The 19,313-nt window shown below is 44.8% G+C and overlaps 1 protein-coding gene across 1 annotated transcript in view; it reads right to left on the bottom strand.

The window, feature by feature from the left end:
* Positions 1–10,908: 10,908 nt before the first annotated feature.
* Positions 10,909–19,313, bottom strand: part of ADRA1A (adrenoceptor alpha 1A) — a 30,050-nt gene continuing 21,645 nt past the window's right edge. The window contains exon 4 of the transcript XR_010030401.1: positions 10,909–14,402. The gene's annotated coding sequence lies outside the window, so the exon portion shown is untranslated. The remainder of the gene's footprint in view (positions 14,403–19,313) is intronic.

The following is a 19,313-nucleotide window of genomic DNA, read 5'->3' as shown; positions in this document are numbered from 1 at the left end:
TCCTCTGGAGAAAGTGAGCTGCGACTGAGGGCACTTGGTTTAAAACAGCATTTGGCAAAGCAGAGGCAGTTGCCTGAAAAATCCTGGCTCTGCATTGCACGGATCGCTGCTGGAATGTGAGCAAAGGCCCCTAAAAGTATCATCATAGCTCTCAGCCCCTCAGTGTGGATGTGCTTGGACCTTCTGCCACCCAAGGAATGGGGAAAAAAGCAGAGTTGTAAATAGCAGCTGAGTGGGGAGATTTGGAGCTGGCTGGAACAACTCCAGTGGAACTTGGGGTGGTGGTGCTTGGAATTTACAGCAAAAACACCAGTGGAACTTGGGGTGGTGATGGTTGGATTTCACTGTCACAGGGACAAGCATCCCTGTCAGCTGCTCAGAATGCTGGATGTTGCATTCCTACACCCACCAGCTCAGCCCTCTGGGGGATCTTCACCCAAATCTGAGCACAGCTGAAGTTTGTAACTGACTTTGTGAGGAGTTTTAGCTCTTGTTCCTCATCTGAACAAATGCAAATGTTGGGGCGCTCTGTGAAATGCATTGAGCTTCCTCCACACAACTTTAAACCTGGCACCCCACGGAGTGGCTTTTCCTTATTCTGTGAAGGGGTCAATGGTCATCCCCTGGTAAATAGTCCTCTGGTTAACATGAGGATCCTGGCTCTGGCACCAGTGACATGCTGCTATTTGGCTACCGGCATCATAAATTAAATATTACTATCTGTGCAATCAGGTCCCATGGAGCAGGGCTGGTGGGTAGCTGCATGTAAGATTATCTGCTAATCCCAACCATAATATCCCAGTGAAAGATGCATTAATCTGGTACTCAGTTAACACACATCTGCAGAGCCTCCATTTGGTTTTATTCTATCATTATTTTTTTCCTCCAGCACTTGAATTGGAACAGTAGAAACCTCTTCCTGAGGAAATAAATGTCAGGGACTCAGGGAAGCTGTTGGAACTGGCAGAGTAGAGAAGGTTTTGAGGTCAGGAAGAATTGCCAACAGCCAGATCTAACTCAAACGTGCTGTGGGACTGAGGCAGGGAGAAAGCTCTGGAGGCTATTCAGGTCAGTGGGGCAGCCCTGATTTGGTGCTGCACAGGGCAACAGGAATCGTTGTATTTGGTCAGTCCCTTAATGCAGGTAATTCCCCATCTGGCAGCCCACAACGCATTAATAGGTGCTAATTTGGTTCTCTGCCGGCCCATTGTGTAAGGCCCAAATTAGAATGAATCGGACCTTGACATTGGTGGAGTATTCTGTGGCTGAAAGGAGAAGAAATAAAGTAGGTGATGAATGTGACTCTGACCTGGAACAGGAACTGTCAGTTATCAGAGATGGGGACGATGCAGCCTGATTGGCTTGGTGGCAGAGCAATAAATGTCACTGTACTGTAGAAGCTTTAGGATCTGTTTTGCTCAGCGCCATCAGGTGGCAGCAGGACATGGAGAAAGGTGAAGGTCCAGCTCCCTCGAGGCACATGGATCATCTTGGGAATGATCTAGGATGTAATAAATGTGGAACATGCACAGGGCTTATGATTACTGTGACATGACATACACATCCTGTCGGTTGTATTAATATATTGGAAGGTATTTCAATATTAAAGAGATACGAATCACCTGTGTTCCCTTCTTGTTAAAGCCTCACAGGACACTTGTCTCAAATCAGATACAGAGCAAGTGGTAAACTTTACCCATCAATTTATTACATCAAATACCCCTAGACTTTCAAGAGATCTGGAGAAGGACTTTTGACAAGGGCCTGGAGTGCCAGGACAAGGGGGAATGGCTTCCCACTGCCAGAGGCAGGGTAGATGGAATATTGGGAAGAAATTCCTCACTGTGAGGATGGTGAGAGGCAGGATGGAATTCCCAGAGAAGCTGTGGCTGCCCCATCCCTGGAAGTGTCCAAGGCCAGGCTGGACAGGGCTTGGAGCAACCTGGGACAAGGGCAGGTATCCTTGCCCATGGCAAGGGGTGGGACAAAGTTCCCTTCATTAAAGAGATAAAGTAAGCAATCAGAGGAAATTACTTTTTCTCTTCTATAACCCAGGCCAGAGGAGGTGCCCTCTGCTAATTCCTGTAAACTGTGACTGACTTCCAGCTCTGGCACTCCAGCTGTGGATTTACCACTTCATGCTTGAATGTGTTGTTCTTTCCACAAGCATTTTTTGACCATTAACTACTAAAACTTGGCGAGTGCCTTCCAGTGTTGACTTGAGAAGCCTCAAATGGTAGGAAATTCCTTTGGTAGTTTATTCCACGGATTAATCATCTTCATGGTTCATTTTTGTCTGCTTTTGATCTGAACTGGCCTGCTTTGCATCTCTCACCATCAGTTCTTGTTCTGCATTCCCACAATAAAGGGAAGATCCCCCTGAGATGTGTGGGGCTGTTCTCTAGGATCTCTTGGAACCTGGAGGCTCATCTCTGGAGCCATCCTTTCCCCGCCTCCTGGGGCTGTGTTCCATGGAATGATGAGAACAACTGATATCAGGGAATCATGGACTGGGTTTGGGTTGGAAGGACCCTCAACACTCACAGAATCACAGAATTTCAAGACTGGAAGAGACCTATAAGATCATCTAGTCCAGCCGATGTTCTAACTGTTCAACTAGATCATGGCAGCAAGTGCCACATCCAGTCTTTTTTTTGAATTCTTCAAGGGATGATGCCTCTACCACCTCACTGGGTAAATTATTCCAGTATGTGACCACTCTTTCTGTGAAGTATTTCCTTCTTAATTCTAACTTACATCTCGCTTGACGCAGCTCGAGACTGTGTCCTCTTGTTCTATCCGTTGTCACCCGGAGAAAGAGACCGACCCCAGCTCAGCACAGGCACCCTTCAGGAGAGACCGACCCCAGCTCAGCACAGGCACCCTTCAGGAGAGCCCAACCCCAGCTCAGCACAGGCACCCTTCAGGAGAGCCCGACCCCCAGCTCAGCACAGCCACCCTTCAGGAGAGCCCGACCCCAGCTCAGCACAGCCACCCTTCAGGAAGTTGTAGAGAGCGATGAGGTCGCCCCTGAGTCTCCTTTTCTCCAGGCTGAACAACCCCAGCTCCCTCAGTCGTTCCTCACACGGCTTGTGCTCCAAGCCCCTCACCAGTCTCGTTGCCCTCCTCTGGACACGCTCAAGTAACTCGATGTCCCTCCTAAAGTGAGGGGCCCAGAACTGGATACAATACTCCAAGTGAGGCACTCACCCAATCCCACCCTCTGCCATGGGCCAGGACACCTACCGCTATCCCAGATTGCTCAAACCTGGCCTCGGACACTTCCAGTGATCCAGGGGCAGCCACGGCGTCTCTGGGAAATCCGTCCTCGCCCCTCACCATCCCCACAGGGAACAATTTCTTCCTAAAATCCCACCTAACCCTGCCCTCTGGCAGTGGGAAGCCCTTCCCTGTGTCCTTTCTCTCCATGTCTTGTCCTAAGTCCCTCTCCATCTCTCCTGGAGCCTCTTCAGGCACTGCAAGGGGCTCTGAGGTCTCCCTGTATCCTTCTCATCTTCAGATGAACACCCCCAGCTCTCCCAACCTGGCTTCAGAGCAGAGAATAATTCACCCGGTATTTGCTCCTCTCATTTCCACAGGAGGGCACCAGATACCCGTGTTTAAATCGAGTTTTGTTCCTTTTCTGAGACTCTCGTTTGCCCTCCTGTTCACACCACTTCCTTCCCAAAGCATCGAGGCCTTGGCATTTCTGTATGATGCTTTTCAACACCAAAATCCGCCATATTTCCCATCATCCTGGATTTGACAAATGCTGGTTCATGCACATCTGAAATAACCTCTTTCACCCTCTGTGCCTCAACCCTCCATCAAGTCTGGCCGTAAGTATAGTAGGGGATGCTATTTATCACAGCATTTTTTAATTTACACACAGAATTCTGCAGCAAGTTTTACAAGTGATTGTCCCCATCAGAGCCACCCCCACAGGATTTTATACAGACTCTTGCAAGATTGTTTTACAAAACAGTCCAAGCAAGGTGAAAGCAGCTGCACCCCTCTCCCTTAACATCAAGCAAGTAGGAAAACATCCTGGTTTGTTTATAAATATTCCCATGTTTTTTTTTTTCCTGCAGGACAAAAACAAATGTACAATGGGAGAGGTAGAGAGAGGAGGTGGATGTCACCTGGGTGTTTCTGAAACAGGGAGGACAGGCCAGGTGCCAACTCAAACAGCAACAGGGACCTGGTCCAGGACTGAGTGACATTGAACTGTCACAGCTCTGGACAGCACTCAGGCTCCCAGCTCCGAGTTCCTGGCAATTCCCAGGAATGACTTGTTTTGGGTGATACCTGAAAGAGCAGGCACATCATGGGGTGTAAATTGCCCTCCCTTTCCAGGCCACATTGCCCCTTGGTTAAGGGAAATCGTCCCAGGGACAGAGCATGGCTGAGACCAAAATTATCCAGGGATTGACCAAAGCTCTTCAGAAACTGCTGTGGTTTCCTCCCCTCTGATTCCCTGCCCTCCCTGAAGCCTGGCTGGTGGTAGAATCAAGGTTTCCCAGGCTCTGGGCCAGTGGTGTAATGAAATAATATCCCACACGTGTGCTTTAATCCAGTTTTATTTTGTCTTTTCCTCTGACAACTCAGAGCAGCCTCACTGCTTGGGTGCAGGGGGGACCCCGTGGGGGATGTGACCAGGGTTTAGCAGTCATTTTAAAATCTCCTGGGAATTTTATAGTGTAAGAAACAGAATGAAAAAACTCTCACAAATCAGGCATGGGGATGAGCCCTTCTAGCACGAGAGGCTTGGAGGGATCACCATCAATTTTCCAACCTCCCTCCTCTTTAGGGACACCTTCCACTACCCCAGGATGCTTCAAACCCCATCCAACCCGGCCTTGGACACTTCCAGGGATCCAGGGGCAGCCACAGCTGCTCTGGGAATTCCATCCCAGGCCCTCCTCACCCTCCCAGTGCTCCCAAGGTTGTGTCCCTGCAGGTGACATCCTTCCTCCTTCCAGTGTGCCAGGGAGGGATCTGTTTGTTTGCAGCAGACTATTTTTACAGCACCTGAATTCATCAATCTCTCCCAAAATAACATTGGAGGCACGTGAATAAAAATATTCCAGCTTGTGATGGATGGGACTCAGCACCCCAGTGAGTATTTTATTCACGTGTGTTTTTCTGGCAAAAATCCTCAACCAATGCCAGCAACAAAGTTTTTCTGAGAGGGGGAACGTAGGAACCTCTTTTCCCTGAGCTACTCTTGATTTACTGCAACGAGAGTTTTAATCAAGCCCTTCTTCATTTAAGCCATAAGTTCTTGGAGCAGAACAGGAACTGCTCAAGTCTGAGGACTTCCTGACAGAAATTCTGAGTTTTCAGGATTATTACTCAAAAATGGGGTCTTGAAGAAGGTTTTTTGGGGGTTGGGATATTTATTTTATTTTTTGCAGGTGCCACTCAACAGCCAAATTATGTCAGATGGTGGAGGACAATGTGAACCCCTACTGAGATCAGCTGTAAGTGTGCCTCATAAATTACTCCAAGGGTCATAATCTCCCTCCTTTGTGTTCAAATTTAATTTTAGTTATCTGGTTCCTCAGCCTGTACTGCGTGGGAACCTTGGGTAGAAATCAAGGAAGGGACAAGGCTGCCATTCTGCAAGGGAGTTTTCCACAACAGGCACAAACCAGTGCTGCAGAGAGACTCTCAAACTAAGGCCAGAACTGATCCCCTTGAATATCCCCCCAAGACACCTCTCAATCCACTGACTGGCTGGGTTTTGTAGTTTTGTACCTGAAATGAAACACAAACCACGATGGGCCTGTGGAGAAAACCCATGGCCAGGTTCTTTTTCTCCCCTGAATGACGGATTGGTTTTTTTGAAGATGCTGGAGAGAGGGGATGTTTCTGGCTCAGGCTTTTAAGAAGAACAGAAGGTTGAAGACAAGCAAAACCATGACATGGAGGGGAAAGTTTTTTCCTGGCATCCCAAAAAATAACTGTAGAACAACCAGAAGTACAGAGGGACTGTCTTTGTCACAGAGTGTTGGTTCAAGAGGCACAAACCAGCCAAGTCCAGGAGGACTCCGATGGTGGGTGCTGCGTGGGTCTCTGTGCACGTGTGAACACACAGCTTCTCGTAAAGCTTAAATATTTGGCCACCCCAAAAAATTAAAGCTTAAAATTTTGGCCACACCTGCCTCAGCCAAAGCAACAAATGGCACGGCCTTGTTGGCTTGGAGGGGTCTCAGCTTGTGTATAAACATGGCCATGGCTAAAAATGATGAATTGACAGAGTAGAAATGTGACCCCAACAGGTATTTATTGTTCTGTGTAAAGAAAGATGAGCCTGGATGAGGATTCACAGCCCCAGGTTTAGGGTAAATTTGGGAGAAATCTCCTAAGGGGCTCCTCTAGGAAACAGATTCAACTGGCCCCTCCCCCAGCTCGATCGGGAAAAATATTTCCTTGGAGAAAAGCGGGAAAAAGCCCTGTTTATTTAACAGGCAAAGCATTTACCAGCACAAAAAAAAAAAATGAACACTATCAAACAATAAAACCTCTGGCCACTGCGAAGAGATGACAAACTCACGAGGTCCCTCCGCGGGCTGTAGCTCAGCTCCCTCAGTCTCTCGCCGCGGCCCAGGCCCGGCCCGCTGGGCCACAGGAGCGAGCTGCCGGCGCTCCGCTGGTGTTCAGGCCTGAGCAGGTTTAAACAGCTCCAATTAAAAGTGAAACCACAGTCCAGGGAACTTCTCTGCCGTAGCTATCTAAAAACTAACTACAAGCAAAGGAGAACTCTGTCCCGCCGTCTGTGTGTGCTGCAGACAGTGCAATCCAGGAGCTGGAATGTGGAGGAGTGAGTGCAGTTTCTAATAACAAACCGTGCACCTCTGCTCTCCCCCGCTTGGCTCTCAGAACCAGCCTTAAAGGTGCAGAACTTATTCCTGAGCTAAACACACAAATGGAGATCCAAACATCATAAAGTCACCCCAGGACACCTAGCTGGCTTTTTTTAGGATTTACAGCCCCAGCCTGGCCACTGCCATGGTACGACAGGTTCTGATGGAGAATGATGATAATGCTGCATCTGGGTAAATCATGTCCATCACCTCTGGATGTCGGGGTCTCTGGAAATGGGACCTTCTGTGCAGCTGGTGCCTCTGACTGAAATTCATGTGGAGAAGGATGGGGAAGAAAAATCCAGGGGATAAACAGAGCTGAAGAGCCAAGAGCCTCAAAAGGATAGGGGCTGCAAGGCACCTGTTCAGCTCCTAAGAGCAAGAGAGGGTGCTGGGCTCAGGTACCCTAACAGCAGCAAAATAGGATGGAATCCCTGTCCTCCTTTCCCAGCAGGAAATCTGGGTTAAGGAAGAGCACCTGCCATGAGGATTTTGCACCTGGAATACCCATAGGAATGGTAAACACAGAGTGCCTTGCCCGAGACACCACCTGTCCCTCACAGAACCAGTGTTAAAATTCAGGTTTTTTTATTATCTTTTACAGAAGTGGCCAGGTTGAGTTATTAATTTTAAAATTATTTAAAATACTTTATTTTAATGTAATATGTATTATAGTTAAATATATATGGTATTTAAATATATTATAGTTAAATATATTAAATCTAAATATATTTAAATATATTACATTTCAACACATCTATATATTTTATATACACTGTATAGTGCATAAAATAAATATTAGAAATAAATATAATATAAATCAGTTGAAACTTTAAAAACTCATAGTCTTAAAAGAAACTGAAAATGAAAAGATCTCTTTTCACCTCCCTTCTCACACTCTGGTGGTGATTTCAACAACACAGACTGTGTCTTTGATGGCCAAATTGCTCTGGCTTTCACCAGAGTTAAAAAATCAAGGAGTACAGAAGCTCTCTTCACTCTAACCAGCAAACCCAGGAGGAACCCAGCTCCTCCACAGACATTTTCTGGTTTTTGGGATCTCCAGGCAATCAGTCCTTATTAAACATCATTTTTGTGGTGCTGCAGAGTTGTGTTGTGCAGGGTCTTTTGAGCTGGTGAATAATAGAGGATTCATCAGTGCAGCCCAGAAAAATCTCCCACTTTGTGTAACTGAACGGGTCAACACAGAGGGAAAGTAGGGAAAAAAAACACAGAGGGAAAAGTAGGGAAAAAAAAAAAAAAAAAAGTTCTTGCCTTTTTTGCTCCAGGGCAGCTTCTCCAGTGCTACCAGACACGTCCTCTGTCACTGCAGGCTCACCTTCCCCGCACACTGAGGTTGGCTGGTGGGATTTTTTTCCTAATCCAGCCCTAGAGCAGTTTTTCCTGATACTAAATTTCACAACAGCCACCAGAGGGCAAGAGTCCTTCATCCCCAGCTGGAGACATCTCCCTGTGCATCCATCCTGGACTGAAAAGACGCTCACCCAAACTACTTATACCAATGAGAGGATTTCCATCCATTTCAGTGCTCTTTGGATTGGGTCCTAGAGTTCTTTAAAAACCACAAAGCAAAGCCAGTAAGATGTTTTATATAAACTTAGAAACAAGGTTTTATAAACTGCAAAAAGCCCCTGGCATTTATACACTTTGGGTTTTGCTGTAACCTGTCACTTGGCTATGAAATGGGCCTTTTTATTTATAATAAATTTATTTTCTAAATACCCAACGTGTTATGAACCAACCACGGCAACAGAGGAGACATAATCCAAACCCCTGCAATTTTTGTTTTAAATCTTCTGTGAAGAGCTGTGTCAGCCTGGTGCTGTAATGGGGCTGGCAAAGCTCATTAAAGCTCCCATCCAAAGGCAAGTGCCTGCATGACAGCTTTAGGACATAATTTAGTGGAATGTGTTGGCTTGTGCTGGGTTTCAGGCATGGAAGCAGCTCCCTGCCTGCAAAGTGGAAAAGGATGGAGCCTTAGTGTTGAAATCCCAAAGCCCCTCTCCTGATCACAGAATCATGGAATGGTTTGTGTTGGAAAGGACCTTAAAGCTCATCCCTGCCATGGACAGCAACATCCTCCACCAGACCAAAGTCTAAGTCCATCCAACCTGGCCTTGGACAGTTCCAGGGATGGAGCAGCCGGAGCTCCTCTGGCCAAATCCCACCCCCTGCCCTGTTTGCCTGCCAGCTCCAGCCCCAAAGACCTGCAGAAAGAATGATGGACATGACCCTGGACACACCATTCCCACTGAAAACACCAGAACCTTTTTTTTGCATAAAACTGAAAAAAACACATGTTACCCTGAGCACCCTCAGTTCTATGTCAAGATTATTTCAGTCTTTAGGGCTGCCAAAACTTGCACTAAACCCACTTTGCTTGGACACCTTTGCTTGGGAAAAAGCTGAGGAACATCTGAGCAGATAATATTGGGACATATACCAGTTTGGAAGGGCAGTTTGCTCCCCACCATCATGGGAGAGGGGAAATTCCTATTTTGAGAAAAACCTCCTGCCTTCAGGCCTGTCCCATGAGTTTAGAAATCAGATGAACTGCATATGCCACAGGTCTGTGTGTGCTTTGGGAGGGAAATCAATTACCCCTGGCTTTATGCAGGGTGAAAGTATTCCCAGAGACAAGCATTCATGGGGGAAGGATGTGACAATGACCAGTCTGACATCCAAAAAAAGGAGAAAATCCAAAGCCCTGGGAGAAAAAGGGAAGTTCTTCCTTTCTGGCTTGGAGATGAGAATGAACTGAGATAACATGGCACAGACAGGATTTCGACTGGAGAACCTTCAGTGAAGGCAGCATGGATGGAAGTGTCAGGCTGAAGGCACAGGGAGATTTCCCAGGAAAGCTCCCTTCTTGTGTTGCCTTCCTTCTCTAAAGAGATTTAATTAATCAGGGACCAGTAATGAGTTGTCAGGGCACGTCCAGTCCTGTTGCTGCTGGTTGCTGCACTTCTCTCTGGAATAAGCTGTGGTTTAAGGATAAAAAGAAATACAAAATGCTGTGGCAGCAACTCTCTGTTTGGATTGATTGACCAATTAGGTCAAAACTGTATTGGACTGTCTGTAAGGGTTACAATCTTCTTAATAAATATAGAATATAGTATGAGATAGATAATAAAGCAATTGATCAGCCTTCTGCCATCATGGAGTCAATGATAATTATTACCCAGCTTGGGGTCTGCGGTGACAAAATGCTTCTTCTCATTAGAAGAAAAAGCCTCAAATAATGAAATATCTGCCTGGAAAAAAATTATGTGTGCTTTGTGCACTTTGAAAGGAGAAAAATATTTCCAGTTTTGTAGCTGTCAAAGGCATTTGGATTTCTAAACGTTTAGTGTTTTTTAATAATTTATGGTTCTTTGGTTAATTCCCTGATTTGTTCTGACCCCAGGTCCAAGATTTTGAGCCTGAACTGTCATATTCTTTAGACACTCATCTAGTTTCCTTAAAAGTCTTTTGGAGATTATGTTAATTTGGCACAGACTGGTTTTTGGTAGGGGGTGAGGGCAAAAGAGGTGGCTTTTCTGAGAACTTCAAAGTTTCCATCGTGTCCAACAGAATCAGTCTCTGATGGCTCTGAAGATGGACATGCTACTGAGCCAATTAAAGAGGTTGGTAATGCCTCTGGGATAACATATTTAAGAAGAAAACCAAAACAGTGCATGGGTTTTTTTCTGGGGGTGGTGAGGCATCACTGCCAGCGACATCCCTGGAGCCACTGCAGCCACCTCCACCTCAGTGCAGCCTGTAGCAAGCCTTGCCTGCCTGGCTGCCCCTAGCCAGCCATGCCACGGGCAGAAGGGCAGAGTGGCAGAAGGGCAGGGTGGCAGGAGGGCAGGGCAGCTTCTCCTTCCCAGCGCCCTTATGGAGAGACGCATTAGACAGTGCCAGCATCATGGTTAAGGGCAAATCTGGGAGAAAACCTCCAAAGGGGGCCCTCCAGAAAGCAAACCCACACAGCCTCTACCCCCAACTGGGACAGGAAGGATTCCTTGGAGACAAGTGGAAAGAACCTGTTTATTTAACAGGCACAGCACCCCCCAGCACACAAAATGAACAATACCCGATGACACCACTCTTTCACCACTCTGAAAAAGATGAAAAAGTCAGAGAGTCTCTCTCAGGGGTGGTCACTCTGTTCTCAGTCCCTCTGGTGCTGGGGCAGCTGCTGCAGCCACAAGGTGCAAACTCTTGGTGTTTCCCAGGTCCCAATTCAGAGCAGGTTTGAGTGATTCCAAGAAAGGGAAAGAAAAACAGTCCAGGGAGAAATTCAGACTGCTAAGCTAAACTAACTAATGAACAGAAGCAAAAAGCAAGAGCAAAGCAGGAGCAAAGCAGAAGCAAGAGCAAAGCAAAAGGCAAAGCCAAAAGCCAAAGCCACATTATGTACTGCCCTGTCTCTGTGTCCCACCAGCCGTGGGGGAGCAGCTGATAGCAAAACCAAAACAAAACATTCGCTCTTCAGAGCCAGGCTTGAAGGCACAGAACATGATATCCAGCACAAACAGAACACATGAATGGGGATACAAGCATCATAAAGTCACTCTAGGACACTGACACAAACCTACATGAGATCAACCACTCAATACTGCGAGATCTTGCAAGAATTTTTGCATTAGTGGAACTTGCACCTACAAGCAGCAATTTTTCTTCTAGTCAGAGGAGGAAGTGTGAACATGTGAGGGAAAACAATATAGTGGCCCCAAGGTCAGTAGAAAAAGAGGGGGAGGAGATGCTCCAAGCATCAGAATGAGATTCCTCTGCAAGCTGTGGTGAGGACTATAATGAAACAAACTTCCCCCCATAATGAATGAAGTTCATGGGGAATGCAGAGAACCACTTGCAGCCCATGGGAAAAGTGCTCACACTGGAGCAGATAGATACTAGAAAAAGCTGTGATCGAGTGGGAGATGCGAATAGAGAGAGAGAGGGCCCCTGCTTCCAGAGGTAGAAAGAGAGGGCCCTTACTTCCAGATATAGAGAAAGAGAACCCTTGCTTTCAAACTACAGCAGCCTATCTTTAGAGGACTGCACCCCATGGACTAGGCACCCACACCACAGCAGTTTTGGGAAGACTGTTTGCCCATTGGAGGGATCCCATGGCACAGCAGAGACAAGACTCCTCTCTCTGAGCAAACAAAAGAAGATCCTGAGTGATGAACTGACCAAAACTCCCACACCCTGTCTCCCTGCACTGTCCATGGGAAAGAGGGAGGGGCTGGGAGGGGCAGAGGGAAGTGTTTTAAAGGCTCATTTTACATTGGGATCAATGGGATGGGGTGGATGGTATGGGATGGCATCAATGTCATCAATGGGATGGGATGGGATGGGATCAGTGGTATCAGTGGGAACAATGGGATCAATAGGATTATCCTCCTCTGACTCTGTTAATAATAAATTTACCTTATAGCTTTAAATTTGGACCTTAGAGTCGAAGTCCTTATCTCAACTCGTGAGCCCTTTGTTAATTTTTTTCCCTCTTCTCTGCCCAACTATGATAAACTAAGGTAAGCAAATTACTTTCATGGGTGCCTAGCATTTGGCCAGTGTGAAACAATGACAAGATGAAGAATTTGTCATGGCTCTTGGCAATCTGTTTTGCTCTCCCCAATACACAAAATACCTCTCATTTCTAATTTGCCTTTCTAACATGGACTTTTAAAAAAATGAAGCAAGAAGTTAAAAATATTGTGTTTTTTTAAAGACGTCTGAGTTGCCGCAAAGAGAATAGAAATCCCATTGCTGTGGTTTGCTGCTTGTCCTGAGCTGGTCTCAGCTTGCTGGAAGGTGCTGAGTCGTGTCACCAAAACAGATCCCAAAGAGGCAGATTCTTTTACTTTGATCATCTTAAAAAAAATATTTCAGGGGGTTTTTCAAATGACTTTTCCCCTCTGTGGCTTGATTCCTTTGTCTTTGCATCATTCCAGCCTTACCATTTACCCAGGAGTTCTCTCTTCTAAATTTAGACCAGACTGTTATTCCCTTTCATAAGAAGTGCTAATATCCCTTAGGTTAAGAATAACTAGAAGGGAGAGCAGGAAAACAATCCCAGCTTCATTTTGCTTTCCTGATTTCCACATGCACGCATTATCCCTTCACAGCGACTGAGTTTGGACCCCACTGAAAAGTCTCTCCAAAGATAATCTTCCTCTCCCTCAAAAGAATTTCCACTGTTTGAATAAACAAAATTAATCCTAAAACAATTGCAGAACCTTGGTTGTATAAAACAGTGAGAAGAAGATACACTATAAACTCACTGCAGTAATCAGAGTTTCATGGGAAGGGCTCGTTTTCTGTGTCAGTCTCAAAATTTCCTCGGTCTCCTCAGTTAATTTCAAGCATTTTCTGCTGGTGTTTCTGAGACTGAAGCTCTCCAAACCTGCTCCCTCCCTACCGCTGCTCTGGCATCTCCCAAGCTGCTGTGACCTCTTTGCAGAGCCAACACTCCATGTTCCTGTTTGGGATGAGGTCATGGATGCCTGGACCAGCCTGCACATCCCTTGCAGGAAGGGAGATTTTCCTCCCTGGGTGCAGCCATTGCTCAGCAGCAGTGGGATCAGAAATAAAATCCTAAAAGTTCACTGCCAGGCATAAATTGGTTGTGCAGTACATGGAGCAACATCCTGGTGTAAAATGGAATCAGGGTAAAATGGGAGGGTAAACTGGTGAGGGAAATTGTTGGAGAATTTTGCTCAGAAATGGCTTATAGAGTTTTGTTCAGACATGCCATAATCATATACAGCTGATGGAAAAGTAAAAGGCAGCTGTGAGGAGCAAATTCTCACAGCCTGTTTCTGTAAACAGCTAAGTTCTCAGGCAGTCTTCTCATAACAGGTAAATATTCTGTCCTTGGCTGTTTTGGGAACAGACATGGAGGTTTTGAGAACCCTTCATATCAGGGTGAGAACACAAATCTTGGTTTCAATAAACAAACCACAGGTATTGAAAACAAAAGGAGGGGTTAGTGTTTGATCTGTGGCCTATGGTGAGCTCGGGTTTGCAATATGTATGAGCTTAATTAACACGGTTATAAAAACGTGCCTTTTGGATCAATAAATCGGAGTTCGATGCTGATCAAAGAATGGGTCGTCTCCCTTCGCTTTCAACAGGAAATTCCCTGCCTTCTCTGACTTCTTCCCCATTTTCCTGAGTTCCTGTAGTGCCACTTTCTCCTCCCAGATCCTCTTGCCCCAGCTTTGCTTCCAGACCACCATGAGATGGCAAAACTGCCCAGGACATTCCAGGGGATACAGTACATGTGGACTGGCCCATTTGCTGTTTGCCACCTGTCTCCATAGACCTTGAATTGTATTTTTATACCTGGCTTTCAGCAAAATGAATATCCCCAGGGAGGAGAACGGGGATTGTGGGGTGTTTAGGCATCATCTCTTTGCAGCACTAGGGGTATATCATTCTCAGGAATCATCAGAAGCCTTGCAATATGTCCAGATCCATATAGAAATATAGCTTGAGATGAGATTTGTATTCAGATATTTCCTGTGTAGAAAAAGCAGGCATGTCACAAATTAAACAACATCCCAGCCAAGCCTTGTAATTTAATTTAACTGCCTCTCTTTGGGGAATGTGTCATGCATTCAGAATCAGGCAGCTGAATTCCCAATCAAATGTTCCTTGGATATACCAACAGACTGTAAGGCATGGAAGTGCCTGAAAATAGCTTGCTAACAGCCCCGTGGAACCTGTGCTTTTGGCAAAAAGAGGAGGCAATTTATGGGTCTGGGCTCAGGGCTCATAAATAAGTACATGTTCCTTTCCCTCTGCATTGGCAGGGGTTTGGCTGTGCAGATTCTCTGTAATTTCTCATACACACTATAAATTCTCACACAACTCCTCAGGCAGTTGATGGGAATGCACAGACTTTTTGGTGATGTGAATTTATCCTGTTTGAACTGGCACGAGTTCTCTGTGTGTACCTTGTGAGGAAATTCTTCCTGTGGTGAGTACTCCAAATCCACTTCTGCTTCACCAGCCTGAGCCCAGACAAGCTGCTTGTTTTACTGAACATACTTGAAATATTGTTTTCCATAAAGGAAACAGCAGCGAACAAAAATTTTAGCTTCTCGCCTTTGTGTTTTGTGATACCTGGTAGCAGCAAAAGGTCTTTTTGAAGTACATAAACAGTAATGGTTTATAAAATAAGAAAAACAGCAGAAACACTTTGAATTTGGCGGCCAAATTCAGCTGCCTCAGTGCAGGCCACTAGGCAGCAGTGCCTGAACTAAGTACTAAAAGAAAACAGAATGAAAAGTTCTTTTTCTCTGTGATTATTCTGTGATGGGGGTCTGACAGAGTAACACTAAAAGCAGAAAAGAGTCAGTTTTCTAGGAGTGTAGAGAAATGTAAGGCCAAGGGAATAGGAAGAAGAATAATAGCAATAATAATGATAATGATCACAGAATCACAGAATGGTTAATGTTGGGAGGTAACACCACACTAGTGGTGTTACAATAGTAATAATAATAGTAACAGTAATTTTAATACTAATAATAACCCCCAACTAGACCCCATTCATCTCTGAAATGGATCTCTTTCAGGATTTTTGAGAAAACCATGTTTCTTGCAGGTCAGCTGACGCACTGGATAATTAAATACGTGAGGAAAAGACAGGTTTTTATAAAAAATCCACCTCATGTTAAAAAGTCCACAATGAGTGTGAGAACTTCAAAGCTTGAATACAAACAAAATCTTGGGGGTTTGTAAGTGTTAAGGATAGGCTGCTCATTGCAGAGCTGGCTGTGCTCTCCCTGCACACCAGGACATCCCTTTTGGGAATACCTGTTCTCCTAAGGGGAACAGCTGCCCCTGGGATCCCTTTTACACAATCCCCTTGGAGTTCAGGGATAGGATACTGCTGGACTGGGCATCCTCAAACTATAAAAAGCCAGTGCAATAAGTTCTGTTTTCCAAAACAACTGATTTTCTCTAATTTTTAGAATTAAAACTAAATTAAAAAAAATATTAGCAGGGGTTTGGTGTCTTTTGCTTTTGGGGGTTTAATTAGTGATCCCGGGCTTTAACAATAATTAAGTTTGTCCTCCATTTTCCAAGTGCTCAAGGAAAGAAATGCTTTTAAACCCTGGCAGTGCTCCTCCCTCATGCCCCCTCCTGCACCACAGCTCCGGATAAAGCACCATTAGTTGGAGATTTTTATGGCTCTCAGGGGAAACTCAGAACATACCTGAAACAGAAGCAGCATTTTGGAGTCCCTGAGCTGGAGTTCAGCCTCTTTCAAGGATAAGTCATGGGAGCTGCCAACAGAGGGGATTCTTGGTTTAAGTGGCAGAGGGTCAATAAACACCAATACTCTTCCTTGAGTCATTAATAAATACTAGTTTCACCTCAAAGTAGCTCAGAGTGATTTCCAGCAGTGAGTTGATGATAAAGAAGCATCACAACTGGAGGGAGGGAGTGGTGGCAAAGAACCCACTTGTCAAGGAGGCTTTGCTTGCTGCCATCTGCCTCTATCTCTGCAGCTGGAACGGGGGGAAAAAAGTCCAGGGAAGGAGCAGGTAGCAGCTCTTCAGCTTTGTGTCAACACCAAACATCACGGTGAAATTGTGGATGTTGATAAAAAAAAGGCTTTTTAGTGATACAAAGCTCTCAACCAGCAAATCAAATCCTTTTAATATAACACAGGCCTAAAGGGGCTGAAATACTGCTGTGGGTTTCATTGAGTGGAAGTGGAATTGCGCCAGTTTTCACTACTGAGGATCTCATGAAAAGCTCAGGAGTATTTTAGGGGTATTTGATGGGAGGGAAATACTGCACTAGCCAGAGAATCTGTAATTGTGCCCAAATATACTTCACTCCTCTAAATTATTGCTCCTGCGATGGTTTAACAGGAAAACTGGGCAGGAGATGGGCTCAGCAGTGGGTTGTTACTGACTGACAGTCTGCTCCCCTTTCCTACTACAGCTCAGGACTAATATTAGCAGTATTATGTAGAATTAAGCCTGTCTAGCCCTGTTGCTTTCCTAGGGAAACCCATTTTTCTGGAGTTAAAGCCTGAGGAAGAATACTGAGATGTGAAAGTGCTGTCTCCTGGGTGTCACCCAGTGGAGAAATGGAGAACTTGTCACTCAGAAGGGATGCAGCTGCAGAAACCTCCCCTTTCCACAACCTCGTCCAGCTCCACCAGGAAAGGAGAGGAAAATCAGGCTTTGTTGTTGGGAAGGAGGGAAAAATGCAGAGCCACGGGCAAATGTGAGATTAAGGTTGTCCATGGGGAGAAAACCATCAACAAATGAGATATTTAATGAAGCCCTCCAACATTATCTTCCCTTTGCTTTGAAGGAGTGAAAGAACATGTTAGGAACGTGCAGGATCAGGTGTACCCATTTAGTCAACAAGTTCAGGGTAGGTTTTTCTGTGTGAAAATAAATCTCTTACAGAACTCCCTTTTCTAAAATAACCCTTTGGATCAACTGCTCGAAGGCTGTATTTTTGCCCCCTGTTTTTCCAGTCCCAGCTATGCAAATGCCTTCAGACACTGAACAGGGACTCTGGGCTAAAGCTTAGATGGGCTCTGGGTGTGCATGCAAAGGATAATGTGATGCTGAGTTGGCTTCACTCTTTCTGCTTTACCACTGAAATGGTTTCCTAATTGCTGGTAATTGTTTTTTTGAGATTGTGTTTGCTAATGCGGAATTCTCCAGCTTCATGTTGAGGAGCCAGAGGTAATTCCACAGCAAACTCCTGTGACTGACTGCTCAATATGGATAAGGAATGCTGGATCTATTTCAATACATATTTTTAATTGAGTTGAGGGGAAACAGAATTAGCCCTTCATTCTTTTCGTTATGGGAGGCATTTAATTTTTTTCCTGGTTTTTTTTTCCCTTTCTCTATTTTGTCAGGAAGAAAATGCCAAAGAAGAAGAAAACATACCCAGAAAACTTCTATCCATCATATACTGTGTTCCTCTGAAAACATAACAGAGCACTTCAGTTATAACAAACTGTAAAAGATAAAAGATGTGGTATGGAAGTGTATTTTGGAACCATCCTCAGCTGAAATTAAATCCCACTCCTTATTTTTTTACCTCTCTTTTCACAATTTCAATTAAATACTTGGAAATATTTATGCAGAATTTCTTACCCATCTCCCTGATGCAAATTATGCAGGTTCTCCTTGCTTTGGGAGATGGATTATTATATTATAGGAGCATTTCTAATTGTATCTGGAATCCGTCCCTGATGGAGCTGATCATTGTAGTGAGAAAGCAAACTAGCCGTGCCACATCACTGGTGGCCTGTCCATGAAGCTGCTCCAAATCCATTCGTTTCATACAAAAGATCAGCTGCATTCCCAGACCAAAACTGGGGAATCTTGGTGTTAATGTTGATATCAGGGAGAAAAAAAAACAACAACAACATTTTTCCACAGCTACTCTGACATTTCTACAGCTTCTGATAAAATTCAGGATCTGGTAATTGGCTGCTAATTCATTATATGAACCAGTGGGTTTAAACAAATCCAGTTTCAACAGAAATTTACCTCAAAAACCTCAACAGCATTAGGCCAATAAGCAGCTGAATGAAAAACTGGTTGTTTACTTCTCCTGTAATTGCCACACAGAGTCACTTGTGTTGATGTATTGAATCTCAATAAAACTCCCTACTGTGTTGACCTTTGCCTCCAGCTCGATTAGCAAAACAAAAGATAAGATTTTTATCGTGTAGGGATCATGATTATAACTGTCATAGAATTTCTCTTGAGGTCTGAATCTTGATGAAAAAACCCTTAAAAATCCAGTAGACTTGAGAGCAGAATCTGCTTCATGGAAATTAAGCAGTGCCATCATCACCAGCTGCTTATGGGTGGGCAAAGTATCAAAGAAATCAGAGGAGCCAGAAAGAGGTAAATCAATGGCAAAATGCACAAGCAGAATTGGATTAATTCATGACCTTGTAGTGAAATTAAACAAATACACCAAGATGTTTTATTTTTCTCCCTGACATCTGTCAGTTTTTCAAAATCATTGATGGTGTTTTATGAGACTCAGCATTCCTGGGCCAGCTGGGATAAATTACCCCCATTGCACAGAAGGGAAGTTTGGACATTGAAAATGTGGTGACTTGCATAAGGTCAAACATTCACTACCCTGTTAGGAAAACAGAACCCTTATCCAAAATGCCAGAAAATGTGACTCCTTCCTCTCGTCACCTGGCAGGATGCAGCAAGAGAGGGTGACCTGTAATACAAGGAAGGACCTACAGCCACCTTACCAAGACTGATGATGATGATGATGATGATGTGTAATCTTAGCTGAACTGGATTTAAATTACAAAGCCAAGCAAAAATGCATATTTTTATTTAAAAATTCTTCTTTTATCTGACAGCAAATGTGGTGGTCATAAGGGCATTCTGACACTCCAAGTTATTCCTT

The sequence above is a fragment of the Melospiza melodia genome, chromosome 23 (assembly GCF_035770615.1).
Source record: "Melospiza melodia melodia isolate bMelMel2 chromosome 23, bMelMel2.pri, whole genome shotgun sequence".
In the NCBI taxonomy this organism is placed as follows: domain Eukaryota; kingdom Metazoa; phylum Chordata; class Aves; order Passeriformes; family Passerellidae; genus Melospiza; species Melospiza melodia.
Note: the sequence above shows the minus strand (reverse complement) of the source record. Positions and strands in the feature narration are given on the sequence as shown.